Here is a 7,138-nt window from a genome sequence, read left to right on the forward strand (position 1 = left end):
GGGGAGCAGAACAGGCAGATCTACGAAGTACACTGCTGAGGGGAGCAGCGGGTGGGTCAGGAGAGGTCTGCTGTGCCATGTGGTCACCTTCGGGCCGGGGATCAACTCATGCTGAAGTGGCTTTAGCTTCTTAGTGCTGTGCTTTAACCCGCTGTGCCACCAGGGAGGGCCAGGAAAAGAAACATTTTTATCCTTCAAGACCTTGTTTAGATTTAACCTTCCCTGGGTTTCTAAAAACTAGTTCATTACTCAGAAAATAGCAAATTACATTTATCCATATATTTCCATACAAATCAAATATTTGATGAAGGGAAGCCTTTCTTTGTAGAGTTCCAGCTAATAATTGAAAAAAGAATACTAGAATTAGAAAACCACCAATTGGCAGTCCCATTTGGCAATATTTATACGTAGAATTTTAAAGTTAAGGAGGAACTTTTATAATGGTTATATTTGACTGACCAATAACTCCAGCAAAAGTAGGATAACTAGCCATTCATTGTGTGTCTCTCCTGTGGTGCTATAGGAACCCCACAGGCCCATTGATGGAGTTTTCTTGTCAAGAAAAATGAAACTTACCTAACAGACTGCAGAAAAAGCAGGGGTAAGAGACATTTGAAAAGATTCATTCAGACAAATCTAGAATGTAGTCTATTCTACAAGACAAATGACCTGGTTTCTTCAACAAATAAATATCATAAAGAAAAAGAAAAGGTTGTAGCAAAGTGTGGGGGGCAGGAGCAGGCCCAGAAAGGGCTGTGTAAAGGACCCAACGCTCATATTTGGCACCTCCTCAGAAGCTTTAACTCTTTAAGTATGTCTGACTTCTCATAATTTTATGAGAAGAGGTTAAGCACTGCTGGGGAAGGATTTGAATAGGGCAACTTCCCCTTCCCCTCAATGGTTCCCAACAATCCTGCTCCAGCCCCAAACTTGCAAACCCCACTCAGCAAGACTGAAGCCCTGTCCCTCACCAAAAGTCCTTTCTACCAAGGTACACAAGTGAACATGTTAATAACATGTCTGTCACTTAAGCCCCCCTTGAGACTCCCACCATATTAGAAATATCCTACTGAGCCCTGCCTGGTGGTGCAACAGGTTAGGACACAGCACTGCAGGTAAGAGAGTTCAATGCCCCACTGGAGCTTACCCACATGGCACGGCAGACCTCTCCTGACCCGCCCACTGCTCCCCTCAGCAGCGTCTTTCATCAGTCTGCCTGTCCTCCTCCCCACTCTGTCTCTGGTGAATCCTTTCACCGTCCTTGCACTTCTGGCCTGTACACCAGTTCTGTATGTATAAAATAAAAAAATATTTTTTTAAAAAAAAAGGAGTATCCTACCAATGACATCCAGTTTTCTCCCAAATGAAGTTCTAGTAGATAGAGTCTTATTCATCCCATTGATTGCATTTCCATTGGGTTCGAGCAAACCTAAAGGGTTAGTACCAGGCAGTTACTTAGTGATTGGGGGCCGATTACCTGGATCTGGGCTTGTCACACCACACACCCCCTCCCCTTCAGTTCCCCACTACAATACACCTTCTAGAGCCCATGTTGCCTCTGCTTACAAAAGCTCCTTTGCATACCCCTTTGGATTATTCCTCCAAAACACACCATCCCAAACAAATCACCCAAGCCAGTTTACAAATATGAAGGTAGATACACAGAGAAACCAACAGCCTAATTAATGCCCCCAGGAGGTAGATCATGCCAGGGACAAAAATGATTGGATAAATGCAAGAGACTAGAGGCCTGGGTCTCTTTGACCCTTATAATGGTTGTATTTGATTGATCAAGTTTAATTCAAGCAAAAGCTATCCTGGCTCCTCACCTGTTTCCTGGTTTTGGGCCACAGGGCTCAGCCACAGCAGGAAGAGAACCAGCCACATGGCTGCAGGCATTGAGCAGAGACAGTGTTGCCGGGATCAAGGCCAGGACTTTTCATTTCTACCCATCCCAGCAAACTCATTCAGTGTCTGCACCTCTGGGGATGAGTCAGCTGACACCTGGCTAGCCACCGACAGAGGTCAGAAATGTAGCCCCAAAACAGTGGCACAGGTGTTCCAGCTGCTTGGAATAACTTGCCAAACAGAAAATAGAGGCAGAAAAACATTTTCCCATCACCTGGAGAATCTTGGCCTGGGGAGGGCAGGATCAAGAAATCAGGTGATATTCCTGTCAGTGATAATGCTCTGGTGAAAATCTGGTCTGACATCCCATTTCATTGATACAGACAATAAGGCCCAGGCATGACAAGGAGTCCCCCAGGCTCACACAGTTTGTATTTATAGAGCTGAGGTGAAAACCCTGATCTGGTTCCCACTCCAGTGTCCATTCAACCAAAACGTAGTGGAGGTAGTCAGAGGTACCATCAGTCAGGAAAATGAGCTGGCAGCAATATTCCTCCAGAATTGGTGTAAGTTGTTCAATATTACAGACTTTTGTACATACTTCTATATTTCAAGGGGAAGAACTTACTTCCCTAAAACAAAAGCAAAATTAACTCTTTCAATTATAAAAAATAACAATTCTTTTTTTTAAAAAAGATTTATTTACTTATGCACACAAGAGATGAGTTGTAGGCCAGAGATGTGGGGGATGAGAGGATTCACCAGAGACAGAGAGGGGAACAAAACAGGCAGATGGACTAAATGCGGGGAGCAGCAGGTGAGACAGGAGAGGTCTGCCATGCCGTGTGGGTCACCTCCTTGGCCAGGGATCAAACTCGTGCTGCAGTGGCTGTGGCTAGCTCCTTTAGTAGTGCTTTAACCGCTTGCACCGCCAAGGAGGCCTGATTGTGGGTTTTTAGAAAGAGCACCACAGAGGTGGTGGTGCCCATCTCATGGCCTCAGAAGTTCATACAACCACATGATATCACAAGTTACGTGAGCTTTGATCACTTGGTTACGGTATTATCTGCCAGGTCTCTCTATTGTAAAGTGACTATTTTAAGTGAATCACTAATTCCAACCTACCCATAAGGGGAGGGGCAGTGTAGCCCACCTCCTAGAGGGGATAAGATAATTTACATATATTGTTTGGAATTCTTTTGTGAGGGGGATTTGTCCTTCCCATTTATCCAATCATTTATACTTATCAGTATGGACTCACAGTTGACATACACTTTTTTTTACATACATTTCATTACTAGATTTTACCATATTACTAATCATTCTTTCTATACCATCATTTTAATGGTTGCAGCAATTTTTTTTCATATTCCCCAAAATTAACTTCAAATATACACAAATTATGTTGTGATAAACATCTTTTGAAACAATGTTGTATTACTCTTTGTTTTCCAGTTCTGGCATCATGTCTGTAACACAGAACAAACATAGTGAGTGTTCAATAGATACTTGTTTGGGATGGATGGATGAATAAATAGATTCAGAGCAGGCAGGACCCAGTAGTCATTTTCCTGCAAATAGTCTTCTCAATCTTGTCCTGTAAAGATCTCAAGTCTAAATCAAAAGTAGGGAAGAGAAGCTTGAGAACTTGCTGGAAATCAAGTTTTGTCTTCCTGTGAATCATATCTAGTTGTAACCAAACGAAGGTCCTTTGCACAAAGCAAACACTTTGTGCTATTTTCCCATCTTTGTTGGGAAAACATTTTATCAGCTTTAGCAGTTTTTCACATGACTATCATTCTTCTCTCAGCTATCTTTGCAGACACAACAATGACAAATACATAGGGTGTTTTAGCACACATAAATATCATTATCTCTCCCAGTTTATTCCCTGGCAAGTAAAAAGCTGGTTTAATATTAAAGTGAGGGAAGAACATTTGGAATGTTATCTTCTTTGATAATAAGTACTGGGCAAAACAAAACAGAAACAGTTGCAGACAAAATAGCTGAGTTAAGAGAAGGAAAATGAAGACATTTTCAGCAATTCAAAATTTGGGGAAAGTAACCATGAAGAGATTTGGTGGCAAGAAAAAGAGAGCCAGAAAATAATCAGAAGTAAGGTCAGAACAGTCCTGTCCCTCATCCCACAATGTATTTTTGATGACTTTTATTCCCATTAGAGTCAGGGAGGGAAACACATCATATCAAGACCAGAATTTTCACTGAGAGGTTCACCCCTTCCTCTACGGGAAGAGTAGAGTCTGTCTGTATTTGTATAGGAAGGAGGGATAGTTGAAGCTACAGACTCTGAAACTACACACAGTTGAAGATCATTGAGTTAGTCTACAATAAAGTCCTCTGGGGGTCCCTGATCTGGGATGCACAGCCCCTACTGTAAGTAAGCCCTGCAATTATTGACTAGGAAGCCCCAGGGCCAGCTGGCTTCATATTCATCTCAGATTTAGGTAAGTGCACTATTCAGGCTCTTTAAGTTGGAAGAAAGGAGACCTGCTCAAGCTGGTAATAAAAAGCAGTTGTTGCAAAGATCCACGGGGCTAAGAGGAGAAATGACATTCACCTGCTTCAGGGCCCAAGAGACAACCTGAGAAATGGAGCAGCCAGTGTGAGCTGGCTTGGCCAGCTGATCCTGCCAGGGCCTCTTTTCCGCCTAACAACTCAATATGCTTCTTTCTGACTTACTTTGAAAGAGCCTAAGCTGGGCCTTCGGGGGATCATCAGGTCTTTGCAGAAGGAAGCGAGTTTAGAATGATTAAAAAGGACTGTGTTTGACAATGGTCACAAAGGCCATTTCTGCAGTGAAGGCAATCCTTGTCAAGAAGCACCCTCAAAAGATTGTTCCATTGGCTCACCTGTCTCCATTATATCTAATGGCCTTCGGCAATCCATGCATTCGTTCAACTAACTCATGTTTGTTTGTTATTCTAAAAGGGGAAATAGTAAATAACAAGATTATGTAAGACATGCTTTAACAGGGATTTAGAAAGTGCCAAGGGTTCTTGGAGGATGGGTAGAGTTGAATGCAGTCAGGGAAAGCTAGGGTGTAGGTAAATGATCTCTTTAAAGAAGGAAAGATCAAAGAGTATTAAGAAATTAAGTAGTTTAGGGAGTGGCAGGAGATGAGGTTAGGAAATTAGAAAGTATGGCTGTGATGAAAGATTCTTTATGTGCCAGGGAAAGACCAGACTTTATCCCAAAAGGAAATAAACACTGCTGAATTTGGAGCTGGAAAGTGAGATCCATAGTAATGTTTTCCAATCTCCCCACTGCTTATCCCCACCATGAAGGACAACTTGGTAATACTTAGCAAAACTAAAAATTACAATTGCATCTTTTTGTGTTGACCTTTCTGCATTAGAGAATTTTTCCTATAGATACACTTACACCCTTGGGAAATGATCAGCAGTTTTTCGTTGTAGCAATATTTATATTAACAAAGGTTAGAAACAACTTAAATGCTCAATAGGCAATTGTATTGTCTATCCATACAATAAAAAATGTGCAGCTTTAAAAAAGCAAATTCTGGCCCCTCTCTGGTGGTGTAGCGAGTTAAGGCACAACACTGCAAGCTAGCTGTAGCCGCTTCAATACAAGTTCAATCCCCTGCCCCAGAGGTGATTCATATGGCACAGCACACCTCTCCTGTCTTGCCTGCTGCTCCCCTCAGTAGAGTACTTTGTCAATCTGCCTGTTCTGCTCCCCACTCTGTCTCTGGTGAATCCTCTCACTGCCCCTGCTCCTCTGGCTTCTATCCCAGTTCTGTATGCATAAACAATTCCTCAAAAAAGAATTTTTTCAAAAAGCAATTTTTCATGTACTGATACAGAGAAATGAGTACACAAATGTGTATATAGTTTACTACTTTTTTAAAGGTAAAGAATAAATGTGTGTGTGCATACAGACAACTATAAGGATAAGCAGGAAAATAATCAGTGGCCACCGCTGTTGTGATGAAGCACAAACAGGACAGGTGGAAACAGACACGAGAGGGTGGCATGAAGAGAGGTTTGTTACCATTCTCCCATCTTCTCTTGGAAGAGCCTCACACATTGGGTTTTGGTTAAGATACTATTTTTTTTTTTTTAAGATATTACTTTCTAAGGGGCCTTACTTATCTCTACTATAAACCAGGTTTCCTTGTTTTATATATAGACGTGTGTGTGTGTGTGTGTAGATATATATATATATATATATATATGGTATATATATCCTCTTTTCCTTCACAGCTCTTATTACATACTTGTTATGGTGACTCTGAGCAATATCTGTCTCCCTGATAAGACTAAGTTCCTTTCTTTTTAAATTTTGTATTTTTTTACATCATTTTTCATCTCAGTTGCAATTCCCATGAGCTTCCCACCACCAATTCACCCCGTGTGCCATCATCACAGTCCAGTGCACTCTTCCCACTCCAGTTCTGATCCCATTCTCCCTTCCACCCATAAAATATAATACTAAGCTTCTTAAGGATGGGGCTGTCTCTGTTTTGAGACACGGTAGCCACAGTCTACCACAGAAAGTGACATACAGTAGCTACCCAGATATTAGATGAATGAGTAAGTAGAAAGAGAATGGCATGGTTGGACATAGTTGAAAAGTAAGATAACCTAAATTTGTGTGCTAGTGGTAGAAAAGGAACAAGAGATTTATTTCAAAGATCAACAAAATTTTGGTGACATGTGATGGGAAGCTTTATTAGCTGAAAAGCCACTTGAGAAAAAGGAGTCCAAGACAACTAAGTTTTCAAACTTGGGTGGCTATTGGTTAAGTTTTGGGGAACATATATATGTTGGCTTTAGATATATCACCTGAAGATGATTAAGGATCCAAAGGAAATGTTGATAAAGTTGCAGGATGGAGGCAGAGCTCCAGTGGGCCAGCAGGATGAGAGAGGAAGGCAGAGGCAGATGTAAGCAGAAGAGGGAACTGAAACATCTGAAAAAATCCAGATGTGGTAAAGGTAAAGATTCACCTCATTTTAAGCGACAATTATGCCAAGAATCTGGGCACATACATTTGAAAGGACAATGTGCCACAAAGTCATTTGTACATGAAGAAACAAATCTAGAGAATGGAAATGTCTTGCTTATGGTCACACAGCAAGTCAGGGATGACGCATTTCACGCACTGTCCTCACTTGTTAAGTCCAGTTTTCTTGGCATTATATTACAGAAGCCCTCTGAGTTTCCAGACATATCTGCTTTACAGTAAATGCTCAATGCTGTTTCCTGATAGTCAAGGCGGGCAAACAACAAGCAGACTTTCATTTCCT

Source organism: Condylura cristata, unplaced genomic scaffold (assembly GCF_000260355.1).
Source record: "Condylura cristata isolate star-nosed mole 26May11 unplaced genomic scaffold, ConCri1.0 scaffold00003, whole genome shotgun sequence".
In the NCBI taxonomy this organism is placed as follows: domain Eukaryota; kingdom Metazoa; phylum Chordata; class Mammalia; order Eulipotyphla; family Talpidae; genus Condylura; species Condylura cristata.